The sequence below is a fragment of the Symsagittifera roscoffensis genome, chromosome 3, assembly GCF_963678635.1.
Source record: "Symsagittifera roscoffensis chromosome 3, txSymRosc1.1, whole genome shotgun sequence".
Taxonomy (NCBI): domain Eukaryota; kingdom Metazoa; phylum Xenacoelomorpha; order Acoela; family Convolutidae; genus Symsagittifera; species Symsagittifera roscoffensis.
In genome coordinates, this window is record NC_087064.1 from 48,213,956 (window position 1) to 48,235,015 (window position 21,060).

At 33.0% G+C, this 21,060-nt stretch overlaps 1 protein-coding gene across 1 annotated transcript in view; it reads right to left on the reverse strand.

Annotated features, from left to right (window-relative positions):
- The window catches only part of LOC134841116 (basal body-orientation factor 1-like), a 152,543-nt gene extending 132,110 nt beyond the window's left edge, over positions 1 to 20,433 (reverse strand). Inside the window, exon 1 of the mRNA XM_063856902.1 lies at positions 20,430 to 20,433. The gene's annotated coding sequence lies outside the window, so the exon portion shown is untranslated. The remainder of the gene's footprint in view (positions 1 to 20,429) is intronic.
- Positions 20,434 to 21,060: the final 627 nt, after the last annotated feature.

Below are 21,060 nucleotides of genomic sequence, written 5' to 3' on the forward strand. Positions count from 1 at the left end.
CCTTTCAATATGCGGATTGAAACGTCGCCAATTAGTTTCGTCATGGCTCAAATAATTAATTAAGGTTGCTCTGAGTTATATCTTATTCGTCCAGAGGGTCAAAACTTCAGTATAGTCACAAGATAATCAAAACTTAGTTGCGCCAAAATCTGGGAGTTCCAAAAACTAGGACTTTCAAAAATGGGAAATTCAAAACCGGGTGTTTCTAAACGCGCTGCCAGTCTAAAGAAAAAAAGATGCCTCAGTATGGACACAAAGAAGCAAGCCAGCGATATCTAAATAAATAATAGAATAAGAGATCTTTTGCTTTGAACTATTCGATAGTAATCAAACAAATTCTGTTCTGTTCTGCCACAAATTCAACCTCTTCAGGGATCTGACCCTCTCAAAACCCATGAGGTTCTCTTTTGCTAATATTTTTTTACCCATATTTTCGGAAAACTAACACTTATTTTTTTCTTAATACGTCTTCGGTAACATAAACTAGCTTCGAAAGAAGCTTGCGCATAATACGACGCTATTTTTTGATCAGAACGTTCCATCATATCAAGTACCCGAAACAGTTTATATAAACAGGGGCGGATCTAGGATTTTCTCGAGGTGGGCGGGGGGCGGATTTTCAAAAAAATCGAAAATTTTGTCGACCATTTTTTTAGGTCGACCGAATTGATTTCGAGCTCTCCCTAAGCACGGTTGTTTAGTCCCTGTTTTTGCCAAATTTTCTGCGCTGCAAAATTTTGAAGAAATAAAACGGTAAAAAAAGCGTTTTTAGGCACTTTTTGGAAAAACTTGACCAAAAAATTGCGTTTTTTCGGCGCGCGCTCTACCTCTCAACATTAATATATTGGCGCCAATATATTAATTTCTTAGGCCTCCTTTCTTTTTAACATTATAGATGTATGAAAACAGCCAATTTTGACAGTTAAAAATGTTAGCAATATTTCAGTTTTTTATTAACGCGTAGCAAATGCGGTAAAACAATCAGCAGCTCAGAAACTATTTTCTTCTGCTTAAATTTGAAATAATTCAAGTCAATACGCAAAGAAACAAGTTACCCGCACTCAGTTAAAAAGAAAATATTAGATTATAATGGATTTTCTTGTCAGTCTCCTTAAATTTCAAAAATAATTGATTATAATCTATTAAAATAGGATTATAATGTTACGATTTTTCGAAACAATAAAAATCATTATAATAGTTTATAATGGATTAAAATCAATTATTTTAGAAAAAAACTCATATTTTACTGAATTATAATCCATTATGATGGATTATAATCCATTATTATTTAACAATTGTCATCGCTTCATTTTTTTTTATTTTTTTTTTGTTTTGTGTGCTTTTCACTAGGTTACTGAACTAAGAGAAACTGTAATTTTGTACTTATTGCCAGAGGCGGTTTTAGGGGGGACTGGGGTTTCCCCCTTTGAACTATCTTGAGGGGCCTAGAATTTGGTGAAGGAGCCTAAGAACTTTCTAAAGGCGCCTTTGGCGCCAATAAAAAAAACTTTGAGAGGGAGAGCGCGCCAAAAAACGCGAGTTTTAGATCACAATTTTCCAAAAATTGTCTAAAAACGTTTTTTTGGTCTGTTTTTTCATAATTTTGCCTGCGGTGCATAAAATTGGATCAAAATTGGATCTTTATAGTAAGTTAGGAGAGCTCAGAAAATCAATTTGGTCGACCTAAAAAAAGTCGACAAGATTTTCGAAAATTTTCTGAAAATCCGCCCCCTTCCCCCGAGAATGTCCTAAATCCGCCCATGCTTATAGCTTAAACTTACAAAAAGTTCAATTTTCTTTGTATTTTTATCCAGAATAGCTAAATTATAATCAATTATAATTGATTTTTTTTTGTGAGATAATATTTTGATAGAAAAAGGAATTATAATCTATTATAATAAATTATAAGAGATTTTCGGAAAAAATTGTAATCAATTATAAGGTCACCAAAAAAGTTATCATTATAGTGGGTTATAAATCGTTTATACATCTAAAATTGGCGCTTATAATTAATTATAATTTTGCTAAAAGTATGATTTTAATTATTCATTTATGAATATAATGGTTCATTTTATCTTTTTACTGAGTGCAGGTATTCTTGCAAAAACAACAGTAAGCATTTTTTCTTCAGAAAAATTTCAATTTTTTGATTAGCTTTTTTGACTGGATTTCATTTTCCTCATCTGAAAATCCATGATGCCCTAATTTTGAAAGTCAAATTTTGTATAAACCGTTGAAACATCACTTTTTAATTGACATTGCTCGTGGAGGAGGATTTGCAAACAAATGATACTTTCTTTTTTTTAGCTTTATCAATTTTCAATTGAAAACTACTTCAAATACCTTGAAGGACAGTCTAGACATTCAAGGCTCCATCGTGATACAAACATTTTTCGTTCCACTTTTTCAATCTATTCAAAATCGAAGCTAAAAGCAACATGAGGAGAGTATAATTGATCATGTCAACTCTCAAAAATCTCTTTCGAAAACACTTGCTGCGCTTTAAAATCTATTTTCAATTCACTTTGCTTTATTCTTACTTTTTGGAGGGTGTATTGAATTTTATCTTGAAGTAGCAGAAATCGTTCTGTGAAACGTCAGAAAATCTTCTAATTTATTTTCAGCTTGTGGAAAAAAAAATCAGTTAAATGGCTTGAAATAAAACAAAACATGAAGGACTAAAAATTTCCACACTTTCTTCGGAAATGGGAACAGCAACAATAAAAATCCCCCTCCCTCTACATTGCAAATGGGGGGGGGGGGAAACTAGTTAAAATGTACAAAATTCCTAAATGCTTTGCTGTTCAATTCCTTCTTTATAGGGTGGTTCGTTACTAGAGACCACATGAGGGGAAATAGTTAACAACGACCAAACATGAGCTCTCCTTTTAAGAACTACTTTATAAACGTCTAAAGATTAAGTTTGTGCCTTTAACTGCATAAAATTAAGGTTGGGTCTATAGTTGACTGCATAAAAACCACACCAAGCATAAATGTTCCGCACTTTTTCGAAGGTCGGAACAGTAACAGTTTTCTAACTGATCAAAAGGCAATCTTCTGAAACATATTTTCAAAACATTTTATTATCTTTCTGTAGTCATTTTTTCTAAAAAAAACTTCCCAAAACGCAGCAGTCAGATTCAAGGAAGACTAATTTTTTACTGACTTTAATTAGCATCCTTCGTTAACAAAATAAAGGCAGCATAATTGCCAAACAGAGCTTGAAAGAAAAACAGATCATAAAAAAATCGTTCAATCGCAATTTACATTCCTTTTTTATCATTTGTTTTCAAATTACCAGATCCACAAGCCAATAGCACAGAACCGACAAGTATTTTGAGTCGCTAATTTATAAAAAAAATATTTATAACCCCATTCTATTTTGTCAGTTTTTACATATGCTAGATTAAAAGTTTTTTTTGTCAATTTGAGATAACGAATTCGCTCTAATGGCCATTCACATAAAAAAACTCTAGCATATGAAATGAACTGCGATTTCTTCATTCATCCGAATAAAGTTTTAGATGAAAAAAGTCTCTTCGTAAATGTCATAGCAAGTTGAAGTGAGGTTCGAAAAACTTACAACATCTTAAGTTTGCTAAGAATATTCAAAGCGTTACCCCCATCGACCAGTTTTGCTTAACTTATATACGTGGAAATTCTCCAATTCATCAAACCCGAGTCGAGATTTTTCATCTAATTTGAAGCAAGATTTGAGCGGTTTGAGCGGTTTTTTTAGACAATTACGCTCAAAATCTTGCTTCAAAATTCGAACCCCCAATCTTCTGATTCGAAGTCAGACGCCTTATCCGTTAGGCCATGCTGCCCTGAAACTAGTGTCGCGCAGCGAAGCCAATATAAATTACATGGGAAGAATACGATTTTGTTTTTATACAACCATCTGTAGCGTTTTGTATTTTAAAGTTTCATTAGTTTATCATTTTGCTTAATACAGTTACTTTGTTTCTGTTTTGTTGCTTTTGGCAAGGGGTCAAATCCCTGAAGGAAAACGCTCAAAAACCGCTCAAATCGTGCTTGAAAAACCGTTCAAAAATCACCGCAAGAAATGAGCGGTTTTTTAAGCAAGATTTGAGCGGTTTGAGCGGTTTTTCCAAAACAACCGCCCAAACCGCCCAAACCGCTCAAACCGCTCAAATCTTGCTGAAAAACCGCTAAAACCGCTCAAATCTTGAGCGGTTTCTGAGCGGGATCTCGACCCGGGAAACAATATTTCCGTTGAATAAAACAACTTTTCTGACTTTTTGTCGAAATAAAAAAACAAATTGACTGAAACCGTTTGAAATAGTAGAACAGTGGCTGACTAGATTCAGGATTTTTCAACCTTGAAATTAGAAATGTAAAATCATAAAGAAGAGAAATTTTTTGTGATATAGGCCTAAATTAAAGCAACTCAGGCTCACGGTTTCAAAACTATAATAAACAACATCACGACAAATTCTCTGCCTACAAAAGATACGAAGAACTTCAACAATTTTGCTATAAATGTTTACCAGATAGTCGACAGCTCCCTCGAGGAGAAACTTGAATATTTTTGAGCCTAGTTTTGAAGTACAATTTTCTTAACCAAAAAACAGCAAACATTACGAGGCCAAACTGTGCATTCTGTGTTTTGAAAGCGGATTCCCCAACAGGCCAAAATCAGATTTGTCGCGGATTCCGCAACTTTGCTACTTTTCTTTGATCATCTTCGCTGTTTTGGATTCAACAAACAAATATCTAAAACACTGTACCGCTCAAAATTGCTCCAAAAACAGGCGAATTTGCGGAATCCGCAACCGTATTCGCGGAATCCAGAACAGTTTGTGCAATCCACAAACAATTATTATGAAATTTTTATAGTTAAATTGAGCTGTTGCGTATTCCGCAACTGTAGGCGGAATCCGCAAATTGTAAGTGAAATCCGCATTTTGTTTGCGGATTCCGTTCACATATATACATATGTGTAGTAAAGTGTTTAAAATTATATCTTGTATATACTAGGTGGTCACCAAAAAAATCAATATCAATTACTTCATTGATCAACTACCAGTTGAAATAGCAAACGTTTGGTCTCAATTCCTGTCAACCCAACTTCCATCTCAAACCCTGTCAACTTCGATCTGAACTTCGATCTCAATTCACTCGAATCTGAATCTAATAGATCATCAGTATTTGGGATTGATAAATTGCCGAATATTGACCAGTATTTAGGACTGATGCAACCCCAAACACCGACCTAATTCGGCGATATGCTGTGCGTTGTCTTTCCAAATAATCTCAACCCAATGACTACAAATATTGAATTTATTCGGCGTTATGCTTCCAAAATTAGTATTTGGGATTGACGCAACCCCAAATACTGACCCAAAACGGCGATAAGCTGTATGTTATGTTTCCATACACTCTCAACCCAATGATTCCAAATATTGAATTTATTCGGTGCTGTGTTTCCAAATTACTAAAAGGTGACATCAACCGACTTAGTTAAGATATACTTTGAGATTTGCTCATGTGTTCCGCTGACACTGGTTAATTCCTTGTCTTTAAATTCCCATTGCTTAGATAAAAGTTCCAGCTCTAGCTTTTAATTGTCCATACGCAAGTTCAGAAATGAACAAACGTTGGAATTCACTTAGAAATTAGGGAATCTGCCTAAATTTGCAGAATCCAGATCAACTAGCTATTTTCGCTTGTTGCGGAATCTGCAACACAACATATGTACCGACAAAATTCACTTTACAGGTATTTGTACGCGAAATCCAAGAAAATTTTGAAGGTTTATCTATGGAATCCAGGAACATACAGACACAAATTTGTTTGCCTATCCAGTGCACAATTTGGCCTCGTTTTGGAAACAATTAGCGCTGATACAAAAGCGCGTAAAAATGTAACATGCATTCACGGATCAGTTGTTTGTTTCTAATTATTAGGCAAGTGCTAATCCAATTTGAACCTCCAAGTTTGGTTGATCAAGGGTGTCTAAAGACAAATTGTGAGCATCGTCAATTTGGTCGTTGTTTACAGACTAAACTGGGCGTTCACAAAAAAAAAACAAAATTAAAAGAACCCACCAGAAATTTTCGCCTTAATTTTATTCCAGTATAGCCGCAATTCCTAAAATTTCACAGCAAAAAAAATCACGAAGATTATATCGCATGCCATATGGCCGCGCGAGGTTATTTTAGCCTGAAGTTGAAAGTGAATTTGATCGGTTTTCTTTCAATACTAACCAACCTTTACTATTTTAATTTCCATTTAGGCATTTTAGTTCACGTTAGTAATTCACCTTAGCCTTTACTGCAAACGCGAAATTTTTTTTATTGCTCTAGAATTTGAGCAAGTTGCACCAGTGGACATAATAATGCGTGGTTGCAGTTTTTACTATCTAAAATACCTATTTCAATGACCATTTCAGAGAAAAGTCGATTCAAAAACTTTCACAACTTTTACAAAGACCAAGAGCAAGTTCTCAAATCTTATAACTTCAGTTTTCCGAAAAAAATAAGTTTTCCTTTACTGTTATATATATTTATAAAAACAGCTTTTTTTCAATCAAAATGGATTTAAGCGTTTTTTCTCTAAACTTCGATGAAAAAGTAAATCATGGTAATCAATAACGACAAAAATCAGAACCTGAACATCACCAGACAGATCTTCACAAGACGAATCAGAAGAACGGACCCACTGAAGGTGACTCATCGAAGACTACTTCACCATGCACTTTAGTCAGAAGAAAAAACACAAAAGTGAAAATCGGATCTAAAATCTCTTCACAAAACCTAAGAACCCCGTGCTTTATATTCATCAAGCTTATTTGTTCATACTGTTTTCTAACTTTTGTTTCTACTATAACTTTTGTCAAGAAACTTGACTATCTTAGGTGAGACTTATTACTTAGGTTAGATTACTAAGCAATCAACAAGCAATAAGCGCTTGGTATGACTGGCGAGACCGCAGCAGAGAACTACACCTTAGGAAATTCCTTTTTACAACAAACTCGAAACAACTTTTAAAGTTCAAACAAATAGTAATGTTAGGATCTGTGAGTATTTTTCAGATTAGTTTTGAACCTCAAAAAGATATAAACAATGAGTGTCCTTCGAAAGAAATACAGTTTAATTGTCTTCTATTTGACAGAAATTCCTAGTAGGGTTCTTGCGAAACGTACCCCCTACGCTAACAGACACCGACGATAATCTCCAATCACGAAGATATATTAGACAGCTTTCTAACTGATATTAGCTCATGAACTTAACTAATATCTATTATAATCAAAATATATAAAATTTCTGAAAGAATTGTTCTGTCTAAATCCGCCAGTTGGATAAACCCTTTTTGTCCAGTAATCCACTAAATACTTGCCAAAACTTCTGTTTGTCAGTTTGAAGTTATTGTCACTACAATTAGCTAAAACTTTAATCAACCAAAGTGCTCAAAAACTTATGAAATATCATCATTCTTTCTCTTCGAGGGGGTTGAATGGTCCTATGTGCATTCTAAGAGCACCTAAAAACGTATGATAAGTTGAATTCTTCATCATATATATATCCAACCAGTCACGTAGGTTGCTATTTATTCTAATCTTTCATGGTTTGTCGAGGCTGACCCTCAATTTTTCCTTAAAGTCATTTATCTTTACAAACCTAAGCCATTCATAAGTAAAGCTACCAATTACTGAAACTAGGAGACGTTTCAGTAATTGGTAACGTGGACAAAAAAGGAACGGAATAGGGTGTTTTTTACTAAATCAACGGTTTTTTACGACAGGTTTCGAATATACAACGAATGAACCATAAAATAACGCATTAAAACCAATCTTAAATTTTAAACAAATAGCACCAGCAAACACCAAGTTTCAGAATTATTAAGTTTCACGACAAAAAGAACTAACAGATCAAAAAACACAAACAAAAAAAAACACTAAAGCTAAAGCACTAACAATTCCACTCTATATTAATAAAATATGTTTCTTATGATAGCGTAAGCATTAGAAAACAGATTTTTACCATCCAAAACGTTAGTTTTCAGTTTACATTTAAGTAAACGGATCAAACGTTTCAGTTAAAATAAGTATCGTTTCCGGTCCAAAATTTAAGTTTCTCTAAACGGATTCGATTAAAACAGCAAAAGTTGAACTAGTAAAACCCAAAAAAGGATACCATAAGCCAAAAACCTGGTCTTAAGTGGTAGTTTTTTTAGGTTCCGTTTTCAAAACACAAAAATTGAGTTTTTGATCTCAAAATTGAGCTCCGAACGTCAAATTTTGACTTTAAGAAGAAACTAACGGTGTTAAAACCAACCAATTTAATTTTAAAACTTGACTCCTTAGGCTAAAACGTACATTTAAGATTTGGTGTTTTTGGTTTTGGACAGAAAAACTTTGCGTCCCAGGTCAAACTTTTGTGAAATATAGGTAAACAACGGAAATACTTAAAGCTTGAAACAATTTTTAAACTCAAAAAACTTCCACGTGTTAGTTTGAATACTCAAACTTATAGTTTCAGCCAATTTAATTGACGTTATAGGCTAAAATTTGAAATCTTTTGGCAATTTTATAGCTGTAAAAAATAAACAAAAGGAAATACCGAACTAGACTTTTAATTTCAAAACTCTAAAACCAGGTGATCATACCATAGTTTCAGTTCTAGAAATCATAGTTTCAGCCCCAAAATTTTAGATTCCGCAAACAAGTTCGTAGTTTTAATGTTACAAACCTGCTCATAAGCCTATAATACATTAGACTAGCCATCATAAACCATTTTTTCATTTTTATGTACTGAGTTCGAGAGAGTTTAAGGTTTTTTTGTCTTTAGATTTGAAAAACTAGATTTAGGATAACAAAAGATTAGTTTTTCTCAAAACTTTTTGCATGATGAAGAAAAAAAAAGTATACTAAAAGCTTTCAAAAACTTTAAAGATATAAAACTTCAGCGACCATAGTTTCAGGTTTCAGATTATAGTTTCAATCCAGAAAAAATCTACAATTTTTACAAAAAAATTAAAATTTAAAGCCAGTGATAACAACAAAAGGTATATAACTATATTGCTAATATTAAAAACGCATCAATAACCTTCACACAAACAAAGTTTCAGGTTTCTGCTAAAGACTTCAGTACACAAAATATCAAAAAATTCAGAAAAATAATAAAAAAAGATCTTTTCAAAAAACTTTGTTTTGGACTTTTTTTATTAATAACCTTTGATAATAATGAACAAGTCCTAGGAAGCTTTGAATACTCCAGTACACACTTATTGAAAAATTAACTGCGCCTAGTAAAAACAAAAATAATAAGTGTCATAATTTAATTTCAACACAATTTAAAAAAGACGTCTGCGCAATGAATTCAAAACTCAAATTAGGAAGCAGAGTCTCTAACATCATATGGTATATCACTTACTCTGGAAAGGATCATATCAGTATCATATCAAAACACCCTAACGTCGATAAACTCAATTTTTACGTTCTTTCTTAACGATACACCATTTTTCAGCAACTAAAAATACCAAAAAATATAGTTTAAATACCGCAAGAACGATTAATTGCTTCACTTCCAATCCCTTTTAGTAAAAAATTTTTGAAAAACTCATTATTAGAAGTTAAAAACTCTTCATCGATAAAATCTGAAATACCCAGAAAGATAAGAACAAATTTTCTGAGATTTAGAACTTAATTCTCGTAAAATTTAGTGTTATTATAAATTTTTCAAGTATTCAAAAAGTTTATGTATCTAAATAAATACTTATGTCTTCAAAATAATGTAAAATGCTATGACAATTTTTATGAAGTAAAAACCACAGCATTTATTTTGAAACTAAAAATAATAAACAAAACCCACAAAATTATATATGGTATATCACCAACATTCAAAAAGATCAAAACACAGTTTTGTCCAAAAATCCACACAAAAATAATCAGAAAGTAACTATTCTTTCTCGCAGCAATACACCAGAGATAGTTTTTATTCTAAAAAAGCTTAACCTCCCCATAGCACTATTGATAAACCCTATAAAAAATTACTTTCAACAAACCGAATAAATCTCACAAAACTTAAGCAAACTAATTTGATCATCAAAATTGATCAAGACACAATATATTCAAACATTTATATGAAAACACCCAAATTTTAAGTGAAAAAAAACAAAATAGCAGAGGTAGTCTCACATCCAGATTTAGCCATCGAAAAGTTTACCGGCTTAGATCCAAATGAAAAAACAAGAGGTTTTTTTTGATATAGTAGAGGAAAAGATAGCAATTTCCCTAGGCACTAGACCAGCAGTCCCAGTGGACGGTCAGTACGAATATGATCACAGACAAAGAGCTTTATTCGGTTCAATATTAGGATGTCTAGCCGCTCAATGTTATCAGAGATTAGCAGCAGGTTTACCTTGAAGCGATATAAGAGATCAGTTCATAAATAGATTCACTGATGATAAGAATAAGTATAGATGACAAATAGAGGCAGAAAACATAAAAAAACAGCCCGGTTAAAAGCTTCATACAAAAATTAAGCGCCGCAGTATATCATGGATGACCTAATCCGTTTTTGTTAATGATGATCAAAGAACAGAAAAAAAATGGAATTCTTTGTGCGCGGCTTAAGCCCGCCAGGCTTGTAACAAAAGGCACATCAATTCCTAATGAAGAATTCACCCGCAACTTGGTAACCATTAAAAGATCACATTGCTACAAAAGAGTTAAGTTTTGCAGAAAGTACTGAGTTTACTGGAAAAACCTCAGGTGGTGTTGGTTATAAGTTGGAAATAGAAGCAATAAAGGATCAGCTCAAGGATATAACAGGACGCTAATGACAATCATACATTAAATGCAGCTCATAATCCAAATTAACCTAGAAATAAATAAAATCATGCCAGATTTGGTAAACTTTGTCGTAGGTCAGGTCTTACCATTAGTGATTGTTTTAAATACCGAGATCAAAACAATCAAAACCAAAAACCACCTCAAAATTGTGAATATTTTTCGGACAATTATAATAGGAGACTTAGGCATCCTGAAGAAAATAGCTAGAAAAAACAATTTTATAAATTTAATCCACAAAGTAACACAGCAGAACCCATTGCCCATATCCTTGACAGTTTAATAATGGAACAAATACTTTCGATAGATCTCGATCTCAAGGTTTTGAATCAAGAAAAAGCATTTTCAATAATAGTTTCAACGATCAAAATAACCCAAACTGTCTGAATATGTTTAAGAGAAATCCTAACAACTATTATCAAAATACGAACAGAAGCTCTTCTTTACCCAACCTAAATAGAAGATCATTTTCACGAAACATTTATTGAACACAATACAAAAACAGACCCCACGTCAATAAACTACCATCTTACGAAAACAAACAAGATCTCTAGGTGATTCAAAGCCATCTTCTAGTGAAAATATTCGAAAAAGAAATCTTAAAGTAAAATTTAATTTCAATAAAAATTATGGTTTTTACTGCGTGGATGAGGGCGATAACTTACTTTAAACTAGAACAATCTCTGCAAGATAAAACGTCACAAATGTATGTTCATCTATATCAACATCCCGTCGGAGACAAAAATAAGTAAATACGGGCTTGAAGCTTATTTTTCAAAAGATACTGGAGCAACATGTTCACTTTTAAGTTATAATACTTACTACGCAAAAAACAAAAGTTAACACTTACTAGAGCACAATCCAAATCTTTTGCGGTTGATGCAACAAAACTCAAACTCCTAGGATATACAAATTTAAACGCTAGTTTTGACCGTAAGGTTGAATATTCTTTTAAAAATTAGAGCAACGCTGGCTGCCACGGAGAGATGTAAACTTAGTATATACTCATGGATTTTCTGTCTAATTCAACTGAATCTACAGATTTTTTTAACAACAAGACTAAAATTTAAATTGTACCCAGGAGTTTCAGTCGCTATCAGCAATATAAAAAGCTATCTACTTATTTATAATTAATTATTAAAACGTACTTTTGGACCGAACTAAAACTTAAGCACCGCAGTCTGTCTTCTCATGTCATTTCAATATCCCCGGCAGACAAAGTTTTTGAAAAAAGGAACAACAATCAAACTTGATAAAGACCTACAACAAGTGGAATATACACTCACAAAACAATTTGTAGCCATGATGAGAACATTTCACGCATAATGCTAAACAATCTTAAAGATTTGAAGATCTTTATATCCAAAAGTTCAGTAGGTCGAACTTTCGAAGACGTAGAAATTGATTCAAAAAATTCTACGTCACAGATAATTTTGCTTTTATGGAAGGTTTGAACAAAACAAGTTGATCGTTTTTTTTCATATAAACGAACAATCAAAAGATCAACTGTCTTACAACAATGTATCAGTTGGTATAACCAATAAAAACTCAACAAGGAAAAACAAAGAAAATTGGAACCGAAAAACTAGATTCTATTAATTAATACGAACTAGAATCAGATTTAGCAAAAGGTTAAAAGACCTAAAACCCAAATCTGAGTGAAATTCTGAAAAACATTTTAGAGGTAGGCAAATTCATGAAATCCAGATAATTGTTCACAAGAAACTCAAGAAATTTTGAAAAAAAAATTGCTTTATTTATTCTGACATAGACCAAACACATTTACAAGACCTAATGAATATGCTATTTCAAAGGCGTACATTCACAATACTAATACGACGTAGGACTATTAAAGTAAAAAACCCATGTAAAGCTTTTACCAAACTCTGTTTTGACTAAGCAAAATCCATCAAGTGTCTCAGTATACGATCAGAAAAAACTTAAGGACTTGCTAGACCAACTATGTAAATCAGAAAAAATTAGAGAAATGGGAGTTAATACCGAATCGGTATCAAAGGTTAAAAATTCAAATATAATACTACCAAAAAGACACATGTCAAGCTCGTTATTGATAAGAGATACCTGAATTCAATAAATGATTTAGTCGATAATCATAGCCATTGGAGCCAATAGGATCGCTCATCACCAAACTCAAAGGAAACTTTTCCACCACGAATGATTTATGCTCCGCATATAAATAAGTAATTTCAACTGAGGAAACACAAAAATTAACAAGCTTTGTAAATGAATCAAAACAAAACCTCTTTAGACGCGGTTTCTACTGATTCTGTGGTCTACCAACTTTCTTCAGTAGAATAATGACAATACACTTTGCAACCTTGATAAAAAGAAATCAAGAAGTAACCTAATTGACTATACCATGACGCAAACACAAAATGTAGAAGATATGTTCGACATCACTGTTATATACCATGACTTACTAAAAAAATCAGGACAGAAACTCAACAAGAAAACAACAAAATTTTTGTTGATAAGACTACAGTTTGTAGGACTTGTAAAAAAAGATGACATACAACCAGAAAAGGTACGTGATCTCAAAGCATCAAAATCGCAAGAAAACAAAAGAAATGTCATGAGAATGGTGTTTGGCATTTTATGTTATATTTATAAAGAATTCAAATGTAGATTCAAAGCTTTTCTATGATTTGAGACGGAAGGATACACTTTTTATATGGACAGCAGATCATGAAAAACTGTTTGGCGATTTAAAAAAAAAAAGTTAGCACAGGCACAACTCTAACAATGCCAGGCACAATATATCCCTTCCATATACATCTAGACTCATCATCAAGTAAGCGGTTCAATATTTGTGAAGAATTTCCAGAAGAAAAACGTAATATATCCTTTAGTTCAACAGTATATAAAAAAGAAAAACAAAAAATGTTAACAACAGCTGGTGAGCTTGCTGTGTAATATCAGCTTTACAGTCATACGATCATTATTTTTTAGGTTCATAATATCCACAAAATCTTTGTACTGTTCACGGATCTTTAATTTACCTCTGGGGTAGAAAACTTCCCCATAGATATGTGAGATATCAATTGGTTAAATCACAATCCCAATTTATGAAAATTATTTTGACCGAAAGAAATACCAAGGATTCCCAGATATTTTAAGCAGAAACGTAACAACTACAGATTTAGACAAACACCGAATAAAACATAAGAAATTTCCTAAAAACATTTTATTCTGCGACAAGAATGATAACGAAGAAAAATAGTTCGTAGTACATGATATTGAGAAAGGACCCAAGTACTAGTTTTTTACTGTCATTAAATAAAATATTATTGGTATAAGCAAATTCAGATTTATCAACAACAAACTAAACAAAATGCCCAAAAAAAGTAAAAAAGAACAAATTTGCTCACTAACTGATACACGTTTTTGCTTCATATAAGGTTCAGCTTTTAACCAAGTTAAAATGATTCCAAGCAAAATACCAGATAATAATGCAAGTGACGAAGAATAGGATCAGATTTATTCCGAACTGTCTTTCGAAATATACAATAACCCAACCCAATTTGAGGACTATCTGTCAAAATATGATATTGAAGATCACTCCAATCTCTTATAATCTGAAACGATGGATGAAAGAAATTAAATGATACATGACTGTTAGTTAAACAATGAAATTGTTTTATGTGAACAACTAACGAATAAACTAGAAAACAAAAAAGTTGCAACCAAACTCTCTAATGAGGAACCTACAAACAGGATATATTTTTTCAGATATTCGAAAGTTTCAACAAATTAGAAAAAATAGATTTAAACATTGAATTTCTTGCCAAAGAACATGACACCGATGCAGTCTTAAAGATAACAAAAGATCTAGTAAGAGACAAAAAAAACGACCAAAAACTATATACATTATAGACAATCAAGAGCTTCGTCTTCAAATTTAAACAACTTTGAATGCTTATTCCAAATAGAAAATATTCTTTGCATAGAACAAACAACAAACAGCACCGAAGTAAATGAAATAAAATTTTGTGTACCCATGTTACTTTTTAAAATAACATGTGAATTGGCGCATACAGATCAATTAGCAGGTCATGTGGGAAAAAAAGACAAAATCATTGCGAATATAAAACGTTTTTTTTTTCGGCCAGGCATGTACAAATGGATAACCCAGTTAATAGCAGGATGTCTTGATTGTCAAAAAAATGAACAAAAACGCCACGATCTCAATGAAGCATCTTTAGAACAATGAACGGACACAGTATCTTTTCCTTTTCATAATGTACACATAGATCATAAAGGACCAATTAATCCTTCATTAAACTGGAAGAAACACTGTTTAGTTGCAGTAGAAATATTTTCTCGGTTCCTCCACCTCCAAGTAAATCTAGTAGCTAAAACTATATTACAGCTATTGGAACAATAAAAACTTTAGAAAAATCCATCCTCACATTTTGGTCGTTCCCAAAAACTAAATTATGATAAAGAAACGGCTTTTATGAACAATAATTTTATCAGTTGGCTTCATGAATTAGGAATAGTACATGCTCAAAGAACCGCACTTTCAGCAGAGGAACTATTCTTTGCCTAGAGCAAAAAACAGACAACCCCTAAGTAAATGAAATAAAAATATGTATCTCCCTGTTACTTTTTATAAAAAAAAATTTGAATTGGCACATACAGATCAATTGACAGGTCATGTGGGATAAAACAAAACCAGTGCAAACATAAAACCATTTTTTGGCCAGTCATGTACAAACCGATAACCCAGTTAATAGCAGGAAGTCTTGGTTGTCATAAAAACAAACACAAACGTCATGATCTCAACGAAGCATCTTTAGAAAATTGGACGGATACAGTACCTTTCCTCCAATTACATCCAGTAGCTAAAACTACAGCTATAGAAACAATAATAAGTTTAGAAAAAATCATCCCCGCATTTGGTATTCCCCAAAAACTGGTTTATGATAAAGAAACTGCGTTTATGAACAAAAATTTCCCTAGTTGGTTTCATGAAAAGGATTAACACATGCTCCAAGAACCAGACTATTCACCATGAATGAATTCTAAAGTGAAAAAATAAAACAAACATCTAGAAACACATTTAACCGTTTTTTTTTTGAACAAGCAAAAGGAAATTGGAGTACTCTAGCAGCGAAATTCGCTTTCACTAATAATACAACTATCACCGCAAGTACTGGACTGACAACTTACGAAATTGTTTTCGGACAAAAACCTCAGTTACCGGTTTCTATAAAACTAGGGCTACGTCGAAATTCAAATTTCACTTGCAAAGCTGAATTTTGTTTTAATCTTCCATTACAAAGATATATTTTTTAAACATCATCGAATAAAGCTATACAACTGTTATCAAAACCATAAACCAACACTTCACTTTTTATGCGAGAGAACCATTTTAAAAACATCTTTAATACAGCTTTCAAGAAAAGCCTAGAAACGAATGCAAAATTTCCCAAATATCGAACCACATCTAAATTAGGAAAACCGCTAGAAGTAGGTCAAAAAGTTCTAATGGGAAACCATTCCATACAAGATGGCAAATCAATGAAATTACAAGAAATGCAATCAGGCCTATATACGGTAACAAGAAAAGTAACAAATGTGGTTTATGAGATACGACTAGATGACAAAGCATAGAAATCATCAAATTGAGTATTTCCCCATCGGAGAAAAAGCAACGGAAGTAGTGAAGGACTATATAATAAAGGACCAATCATACAAATCATGCTCTGAAAACCTAATGCTATCAAGGAACAGAATTGTGAATACATCACTAACAATGAATCGTTTCAAAATTCAATGGGTTCATCAGATAATTAACCCGTCGAAACACACCATAGACGAGAAAATTTTATAGAACCACATGACACTGAACGAGAAAAAAACCTATACAAAAATAGACTCAGGATTTCAAGAAAATAACACAGACACTCTACAAATGCCACGTACGCCAAGAATAGCCCAACGAAGGTTAACCTCAACTCCTCTTCATCCAAACGATAGGAATGGTAATAACTTCGATGAATTATCATTCATACCAACAATATGAAGACACCAGCCCCAAAATGGTCAGTCAACTGTTCAAACGGGTTGAACAAAAGATAAATTTCAGAGACATCGACGACAACCCGGCTTCTACCAAGCAGGAATTAACTAAATAATCTATAATGTATACTAAACTAAGTAAAATGTAACACTCAATATTTAACCCCGAGTCATCAATTTGGATACATAAGATTATTCAAACTATGACCCCACACGTAACCGTCAATCAAACCACTCAATTTTTCAGACAAAATGGTTTATTTGAATGAAAGCCGACCAAAAAAATTTAACTATTGCTAGTTTTTAGCAGCTTCGCGAAAAAAATAAAGATTTCTATTCTATTTTCAACATTTACACCTCTTCTCATTTCACATAATGGTGATAGGGAAAACGTATTGAGTTTTCTCGAAGCTGCCCATTATGAATGTTCTGCCATGCCGGAAAAAAAGACGTATGCTTTACATCGAGTGGCTACATGTAAAATATCCCAGAAAAGCTCTATACTGCCGATAGCACAATTAGCCTATATGAACGGTCTAATAGAACACACGTGAATGCAGTTAAGTGTAAAGTTAAATTATTTCCCATTCGTTGTAACTGCGGAGTGTGGGCTCATTCTTCCATCGTTCACAACTTGAACATGATAACCTATGAAAATATTTCACCACTGGAAGATTGCAAAAAGGCAGCAAAGAACAACAAAATCACAGTGAATGAAGATGGATACATTATTGAACCAATTATAAAAATGGATGAAAGTACTTTGCAACACAGAAAAGGAGGAACGTCATTTGACGGCGACAGTGTTCGACAGCATGTGGGGACAGGGGACTAGTAAAACACTACAGCTATGAAACGCACATGCAGAAAGTTAAACACAAAAAAACCTAGAATCATAACAGGTACAAAACCCTTTTGGCATCCCACTATCATGCCCAGTACTCGAAAGTGGATGCTAATCAACATCATTATACCCATATGATTACACCTGGGACATGCCCGAAAACTGCGTAGTTTCAAACTTATTTTCTAAAAAACGAAAATGGTTAAGTACGCTAATAAGTTGGACCACCCTCAATATCATATACTGAATGAAAGATCGATACCCAAAGGCTTAGATCTAAAAGTTCGCATTCAGAATAAGCAGCAAATTGTCTACAGCAGGCCCGAAGCATTATGTAAAAAATTTTTGAGTCTTTGTTTAAATCATATTCAGGCGGTTTCGACAGACTGGTAAACCCAGCAACATACGACTTGATAATAGAACTTATTATCAAATGCCAAAAATTGAGAACGATTACATAATAGAGAAACCTATGAACCACCCTCTGCATCCACAATGAACGTAAAAATAAGAATTGGGATCTTCTTATGCAAATTTAGATGCTTTAACTGCCGCAAAAAGCCTAACAAAAATCTAGATTCTCTGTTTTCACGGGGATTTTTCACAAATAACTTCATAGGAACCTTCAGTTTTGTCGTTTTTTCTTGCAAAAAATCAAAAAAAAATTTGTCTGTTTTAATTTTCTCAAATTTCTGCTAAAAATAACAGTAACAATTATTGAAGCTTTAGAAATTAAAAGCCTAATCAATCGTACTATGAGCTTCTGGAAGATATTCGGTGGAACATATAACTTTTTCGTTCTGCCAGTTTTTTCAATTGAAGACTTTGAATCAGCCGCAATGAGAAACTCAAAAACAAACCAAATACGCCAATATAACCATAATCAAAACTTGCTTTACCAAGAAAGCAATGCTTCAATACATATGGTAGATGAGCGAGCAGTAATTTTACTGCAACGAGATTCAAGAAACGAACCTGGATTATATCCGCTCTTAAATAATCAAAGTAAATTTTTGGTGCTGAAAAATAGAATAAGAACTACCTCTAGCCCAACAATCACATATTCAACCAACAACAACTACAACACTGTAACACCAATTTGAGGCAAAAATTTTCTATTTCAGATGCCCTCAGAAAAAAGTGCATCTCTATCTACTAAATGCTCTTCGATATTTTAGACAGACAAGTTCTCTTACTGATCTAATTTCCCATACTTACAAATAAACTGTTTACACGAATAGCAGCTGTTGACTTACCTCAAGTAGGACGGAATATAACGAATATATTGGTGAAAGATCCGGACAACCCGTGAGTCAACTGAAGCAAGCTTCGGTGTCAACTCAGGAACTTCTTGTTCAATAAATTTTATATGTCTTATGCTAATTGTTCATCCAGTATTTCACGAAATTGTCATAGAAACATCAAATCCAAAATATAATTTTATTCGTTCGTTTCTTCAAAGTAATGAAACTGCTATCATAAAAACAATTTCAGATGCAGTTCATTTTTGTGTGTGAAAAAATCAGGATACAACTATTATTCTTGGACATAAACATTTAAGTTTTGGTAGGAATTGTTTTGGTAGGAATTGAAAATAAATGTTCCTCGACAAACTAAATCAAAATTTCTTTCAAATGATGTCCTGCTCTCATTTTCGTAAGAAGTTTTCTTCCCAAGTAGCAGCAGTTTTTTTTTACCATTTACACTTAATTATCAACGATTTTTATCATAACCAAGCTATTGATAATATCGTACAAGCAAAAAATCCTAAATACAAATACATTCTTCGGTAAGAATTTTTTTGTGGATAAAAAACTGAACATAAACTTATAAACAACATTCGTCTTGAACGCCTTTACGAATTAGGAAAATCTTTCGACGCTTGTAGCGGATGATTCTGGCCAAAACCTTTGTAAATTTTCATTAGTGTAATACGTGGGAAGGCGGAACAGTTGAAGACTTTCACAACTGGCAGCGTTGGATCTTTTTCTAGTTTTATCGAATAAATGCTTACGCCATTTGCTAAACGACATAAACGATATCAAGTCAAACGATCTCATTAACCTCCCAAAACCTGTTTATCCGGTTACCAAACTGACGTCACTCTCTCATTGGAGTAGAAAATATCTCTGAAAAACTTTCTCTTTTACATGTATATAAGGTTAACTACATTAAATCAACTACAAATACAAATCCAGGAAATCGCCCTAGTTTCCTTAAATTAAGTCATTTTCTCGCTTTTGACACAAAAGCAGAATTCTTTCTAATTTGAAAGGATGATGTTTAATATCAACGACCAACCAGTTTCAGTTATTCACATAAAGAAAACGTTTGAAGTACAACCACATTTACAATTTTATATGATACTTAATATTCAATACATCGAAACGGATGTTTTTGTCATTCCGATCTTGTCATTCTTTATTTTTGTATCTGACTACCCAGAGTCCTGTCCTACCAAAACTGAAAGTGAAAAATGTACCTTAGACTAGATTGTTATTCTTTACGAAGGAACGTTTGGCGAAATCAAAGGATTTCAACGCTCCAATCTTACTAGCCAAAAAATTTAAAATAATGATACACCCCGTTTCTATGATACATTTCGAATTAATATATCACGGCGAACTGCACAGCAACTTTTTTAAATCAAGCAACAAGTACTGGTACCTAATACTTTGTCTTTCAAATAGCCTAACCATTCCCATTCCCTGCGATCTAGAGTAGATTTAATAAGCAATGAGAATGACAATTGAGTGTCCAACTTGTTTAGAAATTTTTGATCAAATGAAAATGTTACATAAAAATTTAGATCCATACAAACCACTTTCGGTTTGCGTTAATTGTTATTAGAAACCCAAACTAAGAGCTAGTTTACACTTCGCAAAATTTACTGGTCCCCCATGGAGGCAGACTTTTCAGGTAGTTAATATGATAAAATATGATGTCTGTAAAATCTGCAACCAATTAGTGTTAGCCGGAATTCAGTAAAAGGGCGAACATATGATAGTTGAATACCCTTATATTGCTGTCTGCAATAGTTGCAATAAGGAAAGCAAAAACATCTGCCTTACCTGTTTTTATAAAATTCCATTTGATGAGTTTTATGGTTAAAATATTTTGATACAGTGACAAACGAATGTCCCGTTTGTCTGGAATTACAAACAACCATTCAATTAAGAAAACTCGACCACGGGAGAGAATATCCAAAACCCTTTCATTTTATTTGTACTGAATGCTATACGATTTTTAAGTGCAAAACTTATTGATTTTCGATAAATTCTACTGCTCAATAAGCCGACAGAACGTTTGGGTCCTAAATTTAGGAAAATTTTTTGAAAGTAACAACTGTGCAGGC